General features: G+C 42.0%; 2 non-coding genes and 1 pseudogene across 2 annotated transcripts; all 3 read left to right on the top strand.

Annotated features, from left to right (window-relative positions):
- Positions 1-11,196: 11,196 nt before the first annotated feature.
- Positions 11,197-11,304, top strand: LOC140318730 (U5 spliceosomal RNA; annotated as a pseudogene).
- Positions 11,305-11,589: 285 nt separating this feature from the next.
- LOC140318754 (U2 spliceosomal RNA) lies at positions 11,590-11,775 on the top strand. Its single transcript, XR_011917900.1, has one exon. It is a non-coding gene; the product is annotated as a U2 spliceosomal RNA (small nuclear RNA).
- A 2,808-nt stretch (positions 11,776-14,583) lies between these two features.
- On the top strand, positions 14,584-14,697 carry LOC140318769 (U5 spliceosomal RNA). Its single transcript, XR_011917915.1, has one exon. It is a non-coding gene; the product is annotated as a U5 spliceosomal RNA (small nuclear RNA).
- Positions 14,698-16,358: the final 1,661 nt, after the last annotated feature.

Raw genomic sequence — 16,358 nt, forward strand, 5'->3', positions numbered from 1 at the left:
CCCTTCTTGTAGCCGAACACATCCCCTCCTGCTGTTGATGATGTATGGTTGGGCATTCGAACCTACTTGTTGCCCGCTTTTCATTGATTATGAGTGGACATTCACACCTTGTCGCAGCCAAACACCTCCGCTCCCTGTTTTGATCATGTGTGGTTGGACATTCGCACCTTTTCTCACCCGCTTTTTGCAAACTATGGTCGGCCATTCACAGCTTTCTCTCCACCATACTTCACATACTTCACATACTTCACACCCACTTGCATCCGAAGACCTCCGCCCCCACTTTTGTTGATATTTAGTCGGTCATTCGCACCTTACCCGCTTTTAGCAAACTATGGCCTTCTTGCAGCCAAACACCTCTGATCTCGCTTTTGATGATGTAATTTTGGGCATTCAGACCTTGCTTCACCTGCTTTTCACCAAATATAGTTGGACATTCACACCTTCTTGCAGCCGAACACTTCCGCTCCACCTTTTAGTGTTCTATCACACCTTTTTTTTTCACCGCATTTTATAGATTATGGTTGGAATTTCTCAACCACTCTCATCCAAAGACCTCTCCTCCTGCTTTTGTTGATATATTTGAACTTTAGTCGGACAATCAGACCTTCTTGCAGCTGAACACCTCCGCTCCCTGTTATGATCATGTATGGTCTGGCAATACTACCTTTTCTTACCCGTTTGTGAGTAATTATGGCTGGAAATTCACACCTACTTGCAGCCGAACACCACCTCTCTTGCTTTTGATGATGTATGGACTGGCATTCTTACCTTTTCTAACACATTTTTCAGCAATTATGGTCGGACATTCACACCTACTCACAGCCGAACAACTCAACTCCCGCATTTGATGGTGTATAGTCGGGCATTCTCACCCTTTCTCATAAGCTTTTTGCAAATTATGATCTGACATTCACACCTACTTGCAGTCGAACAGCTCTGCTCCCGCTTTTGATTATGTTTGGTTGGATATTCGAAACTTTTCTTAACTGCTTTTTACAAACTTTGGTCGGACGTTCACACCTTCTTGCAGCCGAACCACCTCCGTTCCCTGTTTTGATCATGTATGGTCTGGCAATACTACCTTTTCTTACCCGTTTGTGAGTAATTATGGTCGGACATTCACACCTACTCACAGCCGAACAACTCCGCTCCCGCATTTGATGGTGTATAGTCGGGCATTCTCACCCTTTCTCATCAGCTTTTTGCAAATTATGATCTGACATTCACACCTACTTGCAGTCGAACAGCTCTGCTCCCGCTTTTGATTATGTTTGGTTGGATATTCAAAACTTTTCTTAACTGCTTTTTACAAACTTTGGTCGGACGTTCACACCTTCTTGCAGCTGAACCACCTCCGCTCCCTTTTTTGATCATGTATGGTCTGGCAATACTACGTTTTCTTACCCGTTTTTGAGTAATTATGGCTGGACATTCACACCTACTTGCAGCCGAACACCACCTCTCTTGCTTTTGATGATGTATGGACCGGCATTCTTACCTTTTCTAACATATTTTTCAGCAATTATGGTCGGACATTCACACCTACTCACAGCCGAACAACTCCGCTCCCGCATTTGATTGTGTATAGTCGGGCATTCTCACCCTTTCTCATCAGCTTTTTGCAAATTATGATCTGATATTCACACCTACTTGCAGTCGAACAGCTCTGCTCCCGCTTTTGATTATGTTTGGTTGGATATTCGAAACTTTTCTTAACTGCTTTTTACAAACTTTGGTCGGACGTTCACACCTTCTTGCAGCCGAACACCTCCGCTTCCGCTTTTGATGGTATATATTCGGGCATTCATACCTTTTGTTACCCGCTTTTTACAAACCATGGGTGGACTTTCACACCTTCTTCTAGCTGAACAACTCCGCTCCCGCTATTGATTGTGTACAGTCGGGTATTTTAACCTGTTCTTACCCGCTTTTTACCAACTATGGTCGGACATTCACACCTTCTTACAGCGGAACACCTCCGCTCCCTCTTTTGATGGTGTATAGTTGGGCATTCAAACCTTTTCTTAACCGCTTTTTACCAACTATGTTCGGACATTCAAACCTTCTTGTAGCCGAAAACCTCCGCTCCCTCTTTTTGATCATACATTGTCGGGCATTCGCAACTTTTCTTACCCGCTTTTTACAAACCATGGTCGGACTATCACACCTTCTTGTAGCCGAACAACTCCGCTCCCGCTATTGATTGTGTACAGTCAGATATTTTAACGTTTTCTTACCCGCTTTTTACCAACTATGGTCGGACATTCACACCTTCTTACAGCGGAACACCTCCGCTCCCTCTTTTGATGTTGTATGTTCGGGCATTTGAAGATTTTCTTAACCGCTTTTTACAAACTATGCTCGGACATTCAAACTTTCTTGTAGCCAAACACATCCACTCCTGCTTTTGATTATGTATAGTTGGGCATTCGAACCTAATTGTTGCCTGCTTTTCATTAATTATGGGTGGACATTCACACCTTGTCGCAGCCAAACACCTCCGCTCCCTGTTTTAATCATGTATGGTTGGACATTCGCACCTTTTCTCACCCGCTTTTTGCAAACTATGGTCGGCCATTCACAGCTTCCTCTCCACCATACTTGTATGGTGGGATATTCACACCCACTTGCATCCGAAGACCTCTGCCCCCACTTTTGTTGATATTTAGTCGGTCATTCGCACCTTACCCGCTTTTGGCAAACTATGGCCTTCTTGCAGCCAAACACCTCTGATCTCGCTTTTGATGATGTAAGGTTGGGCTATCAGACCTTGCTTCACCTGTTTTCACCAAATATAGTTGGACATTCACACCTTCTTGCAGCCGAACACTTCCGCTCCACCTTTTAGTGTTCTATAACACATTTTTTTTCACCGCATTTTATAGATTATGGTTTCTAAATTCTCAACCACTCTCAACCGAAGACCTCTCCTCCCACTTTTGTTAATATATTTGAACTTAAGTCGGACATTCAGACCTTCTTGCAGCTGAACACCTCCGCTCCCGCTTTTGATGGTATATAGTCGGGCTTTCGAGCCTTTTCATCCCCGTTTTTTACAAATTATGGTTGGACATTCAGACCTACTTGCAGCCGTAAACCACTTATCCCGCTTTTGATTATGTATGGTCCGGCATTCTAGTCTTTTCTAACACATTTTTCAGCAATTATGGTCGGACATTCACACCTACTCACATCCGAACACTTCCGCTCCCGCATTTGATGGTTTATAGTCAGGCATTCTCACCCTTTCTCATCAGCTTTTTGCAAATTATGATCTGACATTCACACCCACTTGCAGTCGAACAGCTCTGCTCCCGCTTTTGATTATGTTTGGTTGGATATTTGAACCTTTTCTTACCTGCTTTTTACAAACTTTGGTCAGACGTTCACACCTTCTTGCAGCCGAACACCTCCGCTTCCAATTTTGATGGTATATATTCGGGCATACGAACCTTTTCTTACAAGCTTTTTACAAACCATGGTCAGACTTTCACACCTTCTTGTAGCCGAACAACTCCGCTCCCTCTATTGATTGTGTACAGTCGGGTATTATAACCTTTTCTTACCCGCTTTTTAACAACTATGGTCGGACATTCACACCGTCTTACAGCGGAACACCTCTGCTCCCTCTTTTGATGATGTATGGTTTGGCATTCGCACCTTTTCTTACCCATTTTTCAGTAATTATGGGTGGACATTCATACCTACTCACAGCCGAACAACTCCGCTCCCGCATTTGATGGTGTATAGTCGGGCATTCTCACCCTTTCTCATCAGCTTTTTGCAAATTATGATCTGACATTCACACCTACTTGCAGTCGAACAGCTCTGCTCCCGCTTTTGATTATGTTTGGTTGGATATTCGAAACTTTTCTTAACTGCTTTTTACAAACTTTGGTCGGGCGTTCACACCTTCTTGCAGCCGAACACCTCCGCTTCCGCTTTTGATGGTATATATTCGGGCATTCGTACCTTTTGTTACCCGCTTTTTACAAACCATGGGTGGACTTTCACACCTTGTAGCTGAACAACTCCGCTCCCGCTATTGATTGTGTACAGTCGGGTATTTTAACCTGTTCTTACCCGCTTTTTACCAACTATGGTCGGACATTCACACCGTCTTACAGCGGAAAACCTCCGCTCCCGCTTTTGATGGTGTATAGTTGGGCATTCAAACCTTTTCTTACCCGCTTTTTACAAACTTTGGTCGGACATTCAAACCTTCTTGTAGCCGAAAACCTCCGCTCCCTCTTTTTGATCATACATTGTCGGGCATTCGCACCTTTTCTTACGCGCTTTTTACAAACCATGGTCGGACTATCACACCTTCTTGTAGCCGAACACCTCCGCTCCCGCTATTGATTGTGTACAGTTTGGTATTTTAACGTTTTCTTACGCGCTTTTTACCAACTATGGTCGGACATTCACACCTTCTTACAGCGGAACACCTCTGCTCCCCCTTTTGATGATGTATGGTTGGGCATTCGCACTTTTCTTACCCATTTTTCAGTAATTATGGATGGACATTCAGACCTTCTTGCAGTCGAACACCTCTGCGAATGCCTGACAATGTAAGATCAAAAGAGGGAGCGGAGGTGTTCAGCTGCAAGAAGGTCTGAATGCCCAACCATAATTTGTAAAAACCGGGAAGAAAAGGCTCGAAAGCCCGACTATGCACCATCAAAAGCGGGAGCAGAGGGGTTCAGCTGCAAGAAGGTCTGAATGTCCATCAATAATTGGTATAAAACATGAAAAAAAAATTTCGAATATCAAACTACACATGATCATAAGCGGGAGAGGAGGTGTTCAGCTGCAAGAAGGTGTGAATGTCCGACCATAATTGCTGAAAAATATGTTAAAAAAGGTAAGAATGCCGGTCCATACATCATCAAAAGCGGGAGAAGTGGTGTTCGGCTGCAAGTAGGTGTGAATGTCCAGCCATAATTACTCACAAACGGGTAAGAAAAGGTAGTATTGCCAGACCATACATGATCAAAAAAGGGAGCGGAGGTGGTTCAGCTGCAAGAAGGGGTGAATGTCCGACTAAAGTTCAAATATATTAACAAAAGTGGGAGGAGAGGTCTTCGGATGAGAGTGGTTGAGAATTTCCAACCATAATCTATAAAATGCGGTGAAAAAAAAGGTGTGATAGAACACTAAAAGGTGGAGCGGAAGTGTTCGGCTGCAAGAAGGTGTGAATGTCCGACTATATTTGGTGAAAAGCAGGTGAAGCAAGGTCTGAATGCCCAACCTTACATCATCAAAAGCGAGATCAGAGGTGTTTGGCTGCAAGAAGGCCATAGTTTGCCAAAAGCGGGTAAGGTGCGAATGACCGACTAAATATCAACAAAAGTGGGGGCGGAGGTCTTCGGATGCAAGTGGGTGTGAATATCCCACCATACAAGTATGGTGGAGAGGAAGCTGTGAATGGCCGACCATAGTTTGCAAAAAGCGAGTGAGAAAAGGTGCAAATGTCCAACCACACATGATCAAAAAAGGGAGCGGAGGTGTTTGGCTGCGACAAGGTGTGAATTTCCACTCATAATTAATGAAAAGCGGGCAACGAGTAGGTTCGAATGCCCAACCATACATCATCAACAGCAGGAGGGGATGTGTTCGGCTACAAGAAGGTTTGAATGTCCAAGCATAGTTTGTAAAAAGCGGGTAAGAAAAGGTTAGAATGCTCGACTATACACCATCAAAAGAGGGAGCGGAGGTGTTCCGCTGTAAAAAGGTGTGAATGTCCGACCATAGTTTGTAAAAAGCGGATAAGAAAAGGTGAAAATACCCGACTCTACACAATCAATAGCTGGAGCGGAGGTGTTCCGCTGTAAGACGGTGTGAATGTCCGACCATAGTTTGTAAAAAGCGGGTAAGAAAAGGTTAAAATACCCGACTGTACACAATCAATAGCGGGAGTGGAGTTGTTCAGCTACAAGAAGGTGTGAAAGTCCACCCATGGTTTGTAAAAAGCGGGTAACAAAAGGTTCGAATGCCCGAATATATACCATCAAAAGCGGAAGCGGAGGTGTTCGGCTGCAAGAAGGTGTGAACGTCCGACCAAAGTTTGTAAAAAGCAGTTAAGAAAAAGTTCAAATATCCAACCAAACATAATTATAAGCGGGAGCAGAGCTGTTCGACTGCAAGGCGGTGTGAATGTCAGATCATAATATGCAAAAAGCTGATGAGAAAGGGTGAGAATTCGGGAACGGAAGTGTTCGGCTGTGAGTAGGTGTGAATGTCCGACCGTAATGGCTGAAAAATGTGTTAGAAAAGACTAGAATGCTGGACCATACATCATCAAAAGCGGGAGAATTGGTGATCAGCTGCAAGAAGGTCTGAATGTCCACCAATTACTGAAAAATCGACTACAACAAAGAACAACATTGGACTTTGCAGTAGAAGAAGTTGAAATCGATCTAGACATTGATAAATATGAAGGACAAAGCAGTTTTAACTTGGTTTGAGTGAAGGAATTCATTTTATACATAAAATCCCAAATCATGCAGAATGTATGAAAATAAGCTTATTCTCGGATTCCTGATCCTTCAGTGTTGCTCTTTCCTCTACTGTGAAATCCAATGTTGTTCTTTGTTGAAATCAATCTAGACATTCATAAATATGAAGGACAAAGCAGTTTCAAAATGGTTTGAGTGAAGGAATTCATTTTATAGCAAAATCCCAAATCATGCAGAACGTATGAAAATAAGCTTATTCTCGGATTCCTGATCCTTCAGTGTTGCTCTTTCTTCTACTGCAAAATACAATGTTGCTCTTTGTTGAAGTCGATCTAGACATAGATAAATATGAAAGACAAAGCAGTTTTCACTTGGTTTGAGTGAAGGAATTCATTTTATACATAAAATCCCAAATCATGCAGAACTCATGAAAATAAGCTTATTCTCGGATTCCGAAAACTTTTGATTTAATCTTTCTTTTACTGCAAAGTACAACGTTGTTTTTTTTGTTTAAATCTATGTAGACATTGATAAATATGAAGGTAAAAGCTGTTTTAACATAGTTTGAGTGAAGGAATTTCCTTTTATAGATAAAATCCCAAATCATGCAGAACTCCTCAAAAGGGGCGTGTGGCTTAATCACAATTGTGGTTCTTTCTCATTCAGGGTAATATGAGGAAGTTTATGCTTGAAATATCTGTAGAAATGGATACATATGAAGGACAAACCAGTTTTAACTTGGTTTGAGTGAAGGAATTCATTTTATAGATAAAATCCCAAATCATGCAGAACGTATGAAAAGAAGCTTATTCTTGGATTCCTGATCCTTCTTTGTTGAAATCGATCTAGACATTGATAAATATGAAGTTAAAAGCAGTTTTAACATAGTTTGAGGGAAAGAATTCATTTTAAAGTAAAATCCGAAATCGTACAGAACTCATGAAAATAAGCTTATTCTCGGATTCCTAAAACTTTTGATTTGCTCTTTCTTTTACTGCAAAGTACAACGTTGTTTTTTGTTGAAATCTATCTGGACATTGATAAATACCAGCCGAACATCTCTGCTGCCACTTTTGATAATTTATGGTTGGGCATTCTTACCTTTTCTTACCCGCTTTTTACAAATTATGATCTGACATTCACACCCACTTGCAGTCGAACACCTTCTCTGCCGCTTATGATCATGTGCGGTTTGATATTCGAAAATCTTCTTTCATGTTTTCTAGCAATTATTAATGGACATTCAGACCGTATTACAGCGGAGCTCCTTCGCTCCCTCTTTTGATAGTGTATGTTCGGGCATTTGAACCTTTCCCTATCAACTTTTTACAAACTTTAGTCGAACATTCATACCTTCTTGCAGCTGAACACATCCTCTCCTGCTTTTGTTGATATATGATTGGGCATTCGCACCTTTTTTTACCCATTTTCAGGAATTATGGGTGGACATTCAGACCACCCATAATTCAGACATTCAGACCTTCTTGCAGCTGAACACCTCCGCTCCTGCTTTGGATCATACATTGTCGGGCATTCGCACCTTGTCTTACCCGCTTTTTACAAACTTTAGTCGAACATTCACACTTTCTTGAAGCTGAACACACTCTCTACTGCTTTTGATGATGTATGGTTGGGCATTCGCACCTTTTCTTACCCATTTTTCAGGAATTATGGGTGGACATTCAGACCACCCATAATTCAGACATTCAGACCTTCTTGCAGCCGAAAACCTCGTGAAAACCTCATACATTGTCGGGCATTCGCAACTTGTCTTACCCGCTTTTTACAAACTTTAGTCGGACATTCACACCTTCTTGCAGCTGAACCACCTCCGCTCCCTCTTTTGATGGTGTATGTTCGGGCATTCAAACCTTTTCTTACCCGCTTTATACAAACTATGGTCGGGCATTCAAACCTTGTCGCCAAACACATCCACTCCTACTTTTGATGGTGTATGGTTGGGCATTCGCACCTTTTCTTACCCATTTTTCAGTAATTATGGGTGGACATTCACACCTTCTTGCAGCTGAACACCTCTCCCGCTTTTGATCATACAATGTCGGAAATTCGCACCTAGTCTTACCCGCTTTTTACAACCTTTAGTCGAACATTCACACCTTCTTGAAGCTGAACACATTCTCTACTGCTTTTGATGATGTATGGTTGGGCATTCGCACCTTTTCTTACCCATTTTTCAGGAATTATGGGTGGACATTCAGACCACCCATAATTCAGACATTCAGACCTTCTTGCAGCCGAAAACCTCGTGAAAACCTCATACATTGTCGGGCATTCGCAACTTGTCTTACCCGCTTTTTACAAACTTTAGTCGGACATTCACACCTTCTTGCAAATGAACCACCTCCGCTCCCTGTATTGATCATGTATGATCTGGCAATACTACCTTTTCTTACCCGTTTTTGAGTAATTATGGCTGGACATTCACACCTACTTGCAGCCGAACACCACTTCTCCCGCTTTTGATGATGTATGATCCAGCATTCTAGTCTTTTCTAACACATTTTTCAGCAATTACGGTCGGACATTCACACCTACTCACAGCCGAACACTTCCGCTCCTGCATTTGATGGTGTATAGTCAGGCATTCTCACCCTTTCTCATCAGCTTTTTGCATATTATGATCTGACATTCACACCTACTTGCAGTCAAACAGCTCTGCTCCCGCTTTTAATTATGTTTGGTTGGATATTCGAACCTTTTCTTAACTGCTTTTTACCAACTATGGTCGGACATTCACACCGTCTTACAGCGGAACACCTCCGCTCCAGCTTTTGATGGTGTATAGTCGGGCATTCTAACCTTTTCTTACCCTCTTTTTTTACTGATTGCTGAAGATTAAGTTGTTCTTTCTCAAACTGAAAATTTTTTTTAATTGTTGAAATTTGATTTGAAGTGGATAAATAAGGAGGACAAACAGTTTTAAGTCAGGCTGATAGAAGGAATTAATTTTATAGCAAAATCTGTACTTCGTCATATGTCGAGAGATGCTTATTGCTGAAGAAGTTCTATCTCATTCTACAAAGTACAACGTTGTTTATCGTTGAAACTTGATTAGACATGAATAAATATGAAGGACAAAGCAGTCTTAACTTGGTTTGAGTTAAGGAATTCGTTTTATAGGAGAATCCGAATTCGTGCATAACTCGTAAAATAGAGCTTTTTTTCGGATTCCTGAAGAATGAGTCTGGTTCTTTCTCATAATACAAAGTATGTTGTTTATTGTTGAAACTTCATCAGAAGTGAAGAAATAAATGAATGCCTATCAACAAATGTGGGATCTAAACTCTAGTGCTTCCTCTAAAATAATTTCCTTTCTCAATTCAGAAATGTGTGTGTAAGTCACAACACCCGTGACACCAAAACGGCTTTCTTTGCTCTCTTTTCTCTACACTCTGCACTGATAGCACACATACCAAATCAGAAAGGCTTTTTTCTCTCTTTTCTACATGATGGACTGTGGTGACACAAAACCGCTCTCTCTTTTTTTTTTTTTGATTGTGTGCCAGGGCGTTGTCTCACGTATTAGATTATGCTTAAGATACGAATGGGTTTATCAGTCACATCAGAATCCATACATACTGATCCTCCCGTAATAAAATGGTCGGATCTTATCAAACACACTTTGTTTCTTGTGACAATCAAGTCAGCGAAACAGCGTATACACGTCAAGACACTGAATCAAGTTTGCCACAAGAACTCATAAGTTTGGCAGTATGGCTCTGCCGTCAGCAATCATACACCCATTTTATTTTCGTGAGACATGTGCAGGCACCTGTTCATCTACTGTTCTATCACTATGAATTAGTTTATCTATTATCAATAAGGATACTTCTACAACTACTATCAAAGTATGTCCGGACTTCTTATGTTGTCAGTTGCTATATATGAATAAGTGGGTAGCTACTGACAAGCATTAAGCATGTCACACAGCCCAAATATATAACATTTCAGGACACACCACACAGTTAACAACCACAGTGAAGCGTGTCAAAGCCCAAACATGTAACATTCAACAGGACACTTACACAACACATTCAAATCAAACAGTCAGACAACATACAAGAACATATACCCCAGCCGGCATTGCTCCCTGCCTACTTTCCTACAGCTCACTATGTGTGCGCACACCTTTATTCACAAACTCTTCAACTTATACTCTTTTACCGAAGCTGCTACAGCTTGATTGGCCGAATACCCTTAGATCCTATTTCGGTGAATTTGACATCTGCCTTACATGTAACAGATTAGCGGTTTAGCAGTTTTAATTTAGTTTGAGTGAAGGAATTCATTTTATAGCAAAATCCGAAATCGTGAAGATCTCATGAAAGTAAGCTTATTCTCGGATTCCTGAAACTTTAGATTTGCTCTTTCTTTTACTGCAAAGTACAACGTTGTTTTTTTTGTTTAAATCTTTCTAGACATGGTAAATATGAAGGACAAAGCAGTTTTAACATAGTTTGAGTGAAGGAATTCATTTTATAGATAAAATCCCAAGAGTCTGCTGAGAAAAGAGAGTGAATGCGAAGTAGACTTTAAGACGGCTCTGGGAGCGAGCCGAGTATGGGCTAACCGGGAGAATTGCTTGAAAGAAACGCAACACCGAATGAGCGGTCAGAACAAAGCCTCAATAAGGCAATAACCAAGCACAGCTCACCATGGGGAAGGTGGCTATTCCAACTAGCCTGATGCCCTGCTCCCGCAGTGACGGATAATCGTACTCTGGTTTCTCTTCATAACGTCTTTTGCCTTTTACTAAAAACTTCTGTGGAGAGCAGCACTAATGAGTTGTTTCTATTTTTGGCAGGCTTTACCTATGCGGGTGAAGCCCTTTCTGTCTGTGCAAAAGAAATCTTGTTACTGTGCAGAGTGACTTCTCTGAGTAGAGTCGCCTTACTTGTTGCGACTGTGCCGATGTTGCTTGAATGGTGCTCGCTTGAGCGTGCGGGAGTGCAAAGTTATATCAGTTAAAAGGTCTGAAGAGTGCTCAGTGCAGCGGGTGGGCGGAGGTGCAAAGTGACACTCTGGCCACCTATGGCCATAAAAAGAACACCGCTACAAGTGCGCAATGTGCCAGGAAGGGCCCTCGGACGTGAACCATTGGACAGTTATCGCTTCTCGGCCTTTTGGCTAAGATCAAGTGTAGTATCTGTTCTTATCAGTTTAATATCTGATATGTCCTATATACGAGGACTACATATTAAATGTATTTTTAGCAATAGGAGTTGAAATTGGAGCTTGCTCAGTGCAGCGGGTGGGCGCAGATGCAAAGTGACACTCTGGCCACCTCGAAAACCGAGGTTACATCCACTACCAGGGGCAGCCCAAGCTCTGCCGCAAGTGCGGTGAGCATGGGCACCTGGTTGAGGCTTGTACCAAGGTGATATGTGGGAAGTGCAGAGAAATTGGGCACACTTTTGGAGAGTGTCCAAATGGCAGGAAATGTAATCTCTGTGGAGAATTAAATCACCTCTTCAGAGATTGCCCTAAATCTTTTGCCAACAAATTAAAGACGCTAAAGCCACAGTCAAGCCAACAAAGAGAAGGACCAGAGGTGGCAGTTGGTGAACAAAGTGAAGAGGTTGACCCAATAGATTCAAACTTGCCGCAAAAAGCTTGGGTTGGAAGTGAGGAGCATAAAGGGGTAGGGCCTGTAGAGGCCTCACCACTCAGTGCTTAAGTCTGTGAGAATTCACAGGCAGAGGGTGGAGATACGCTAAATGAGGAGGAAGAGCAGACAGGTGAGTCTAGTGAAGATACTCACCTCCCCGAAGGTCAACAGCCGAAGAGGACGGCATCTGAGTTGTCCTCTGATTCCCCAGTGTTATCAGAGAAGAGGGGAAGGGTTAGGTCCCTTTCAGACAGTTCTTCAGTGGAAGAACCTAGAGTCTTCCCCTCCGACTCACAAAATGAGGTCTCCTTTTTAACTTTAGCTCTGCAATCAACCCCCAGGGACTCAAAGTTAAATGCAACATTGCGTCAGAGGCCAACACCGAGAGTCCGAAAAGGAAATATAGATCACCCTACTCACTTTTCACCTAAAGAAATGAAGGAAGAGATAGTTTCCCAAGAAATAACCTGAGTGTGTAATTTGTTTTGATAACTTAGAAAAACGAAAATGACATACCTACTTTCCTTTATCCTTTTAATGGTTCTCACCTTCTCAACACTAAATGTGAGAAGTGTGAAATCAAAGACAAGAGCCCAGAGTATTTTATCCTTCTTAGACTCCATAAAATCAGATGTGTTTTTAATACAAGAATGTGGACTACCTTTTTTAAAAAACCAGAGACAATGGGAGGAAATGTGGCCCCATTTATCGATATGGAGTGGCTCAAATCAAAATAAAAATGATGGTGTGGCCATTCTAATTAAAAATCCGCATGTTCTGGTGAAAGGTAGCACAGTGGTGAGAGACGGACGGGCACTTTTAGCACACTTGAATTTTATGGGGCAAGACTTTAACCTCTTAAATATTTATGGTTTCAATGGAAAAAATGACAGGTATGACATTTTAGAAGATATACAGCTTTACATGCTAGGGCAAGTACCTTTAGTTGTAGGAGGGGATTTTAACTTTATCTTGAGCAGAAAAGATGGAAAAAGAGCAGGGGGAGATTTTTAAATGGATAAGACTTCGATTTTACTTCAGGGCATGTGCAGGGATTTTAAGCTTACTGACTGTTTTAAAACCATGCATCCCAGAGAGGAGGGCTTCACCTGGTTTAGTCATGATGGCACCAGAGCCTCTCGCATTGATTATTTCTTTACTAGAGATTGCCCACCCACTGATGTTAGATTAACCCCTGTTTTCTTTTCAGACCACCTTATGCTCTCCTGCACCCTTTCACCCCCTTCTGGTGTGACGGTAGGAAGTGGTCTGTGGAAACTCAACTGTTCCCTGTTGGAGGATGAAATCATAGTCAGTCAGTACAGGGAATGTTATAAAGAGTGGCAAACCCTTCAAGACCTCTACGAAACACATGCACAATGGTGGGAAATGGTGAAGGAAACGACCCAGACTTTTTTTAAACAGCAAGGTAAACATAAAAAAAGGAAAGAGAACAGATGTATGATGGGACTACAGAAACGCTTACAGCGCTACTTTAAACTAAATCAGTGTGGCATAGACTTTAATGAAGAAATCAAAGATGTCAAAAAGGAAATGTCAGTTTTAGCAGAAATAAAGAGTAAAGGAATTTTTGTAAGAAGCAGGGAGCAGGAAATTGAGGAAGGTGAAACATGCACATGGTACTTTTTTAAGAAAGTTATAAATAAAAAGGAGTGTATTCAAAATCTAAAGAGAGAATATGGGTTTTTAACAAAATCCACACAAGAGATGATTGAAACTCTACATACCTTTTATAGTAACATGTACAAAGAGAAAGCAGTGCACTTGGAAACATCGGCAGAAATTTTAAAATTCGTTGACAAAACCGTAAAAGAGAATGCACACTTGACACAGGATTTTACTGCTTTAGAGTTAAAAAAATGCCTAACAGGTTTTAAGAGAAGTCGAGCTCCGGGTTTAGACGGGCTTCCTGCAGAATTCTATCTGACCTTTTGGGACCTTTTATCATCAGATATTTTAGATGTTTTTAAAGATTTTGAAAAACTCGACCGACTTCCTGACAATTTTAGAGTGGGAATAGTGACTCTACTTTATAAAAAAAATGATAAGACTGACCTAAAGAATTGGAGGCCCATCACACTTTTAAACTCTGACTGTAAACTTTTTAGCAAGGTTTTAGCGACACGGATGTCCTCTAGTTTAGAGGAGGTAATTCACCCAGACCAGGCTTGTGCCATCTCAGGGAAACAACTCACCGACAGCCTCGTACTGATTCCAGACATCATTGATTAAGCTAGAGACAGAAACACCCGGCTTGTCATCTTAAATTCAGACTTTGAAAAAGCTTTTGATCGGGTCTCGCATCAATATCTCTTTCAGGTGTTGCAGCCATCGAATAGGGCCCGATTGTTCCTACTTGGTCAGCCGAGGAGCAAGGGGGGGGAACAAGCGTCTCAACCAAGCAAAGCTCACCATGGGGAAGGTGGCTATGCCAACTAGCCTGATGCCCTGCTCCCGCAGTGACGGATAATCGTACTCTGGTTTCTCTTCATAACGTACAAGTCTTTCGCCTTTTACTAAAGACTTCCGTGGAGAGCAGCACTAATGAGTTGTTTCTATTTTTGGCAGGCTTTACCTTTGCGGGTGAAGCCCTTTCTGTCTGTGCAAAAGAAATCTTGTTACTGTGTAGAGTGACTTCTCTGAGTAGAGTCGCCTTACTTGTTGCGACTGTGCCGATGTTCAAAGCGGGAGTGCAAAGTTGTTGCTTGAATGGAGCGTGCGGGAGTGCAAAGTTATACCATTTAAAAGGGCTGAAGAGTGCTCAGTGCAGCGGAGGTGCAAAGTGACACTCTGGCCACCTATGGCCATAAAAAGAACACCGCGACAAGTGCGCAATGTGCCAGGAAGGAACCTCCGACGTGACCCAGTGGACAGTTATCGCTTCTCGGCCTTTTGGCTGAGATCAAGTGTACCGAAAATAAGCTCTATTTTACGAGTTATGCACGAATTCGGATTCCTTAACTCAAACCAAGTTAAGACTGCTTTGTCCTTCATATTTATTCATGTCTAATCAAGTTTCAATGATAAACAACGTTATACTTTGTAGAATGAGAAAAAACTTCTTCAGCAATAAGCATCTCTCGACATATGACGAAATACAGATTTTGCAATAAAATTAATTCCTTCTATCAGCCTGACTTAAAACTGTTTGTCCTCCTTATTTATCCACTTCAAATCAAGTTTCAACAATTAAAAAAAATTTGTAGTTTGAGAAAGAACAACTTAATCTTCAGCAATCAGTATAAAAAGAGGGTAAGAAAAGGTGGAAATGCCAACCCTACATCACTAAAAGGTGGAGCGGAAGTATTCGGCTGCAAGTAGGTGTGAATGTTCGACCATAATTTGTAAAAAGCGGGTAAGAAAAGGTTCGAATGCCCGACTATATATTAACAAAATCGGGAGGAGAGGTATTCGGATGAGAGTGGGTTAGAATTTCCAACCATAATCTATAAAATGCGGTGGGAAAAAGGTGTGAATACCCCATAGAACACTAAAAGGTGGAGCGGAAGTGTTCGGCTGCAAGAAGGTGTGAATGTCCGACTATATTTGGTGAAAAGTAGGTGAAGCAAGGTCTGAATGCCCAACCTTACATCATCAAAAGCAAGATCAGAGGTGTTTGGCTGCAAGAAGGCCATAGTTTGCCAAAAGCGGGTAAGGTGCGAATGACCGACTAAATATCAACAAAAGTGGGGGCGTAGGTCTTCGGATGCAAGTGGGTGTGAATATCCCACCATAAAAGTATGGTGGAGAGGAAGCTGTGAATGGGCGATCATAGTTTGCAAAAAGCGGGTGAGAAAAGGTGCGAATGTCAAACCATACATGATCAAAACAGGGAGCGGAGGTGTTTGGCTGCGACAAGGTGTGAATGTCCACCCAAAATTAATGAAAAGCGGGCAATAAGTAGGTTTGAATGCCCAACCATACATCATCAAAAGCAGGAGTGGATGTGTTCGGCTACAAGAAGGTTTGAATGTCCAACCATAGTTTGTAAAAAGCGGGTAAGAAAAGGTTCGAACACCCGAACATACACCATCAAAAGAGGGAGCGGAGGTGTTCCGCTGTAAGAAGGTGTGAATGTCCGACCATAGTTTGTAAAAAGCGGGTAAGAAAAGATGAACATACCTGACTGTACACAATCAATAGCGGGAGCGGAGTTGTTTGGCTACTAAAAGGTGTGAAAGTCCGACCATGGCTTGTAAAAAGCGGGTAAGAAAAGTTTGCGAATGCCCGACAATGCATGATCAAAA

Source organism: Leuresthes tenuis, unplaced genomic scaffold (assembly GCF_036924035.1).
Source record: "Leuresthes tenuis unplaced genomic scaffold, fLeuTen1.0.hap1 SCAF_11, whole genome shotgun sequence".
Lineage (NCBI taxonomy): Eukaryota > Metazoa > Chordata > Actinopteri > Atheriniformes > Atherinopsidae > Leuresthes > Leuresthes tenuis.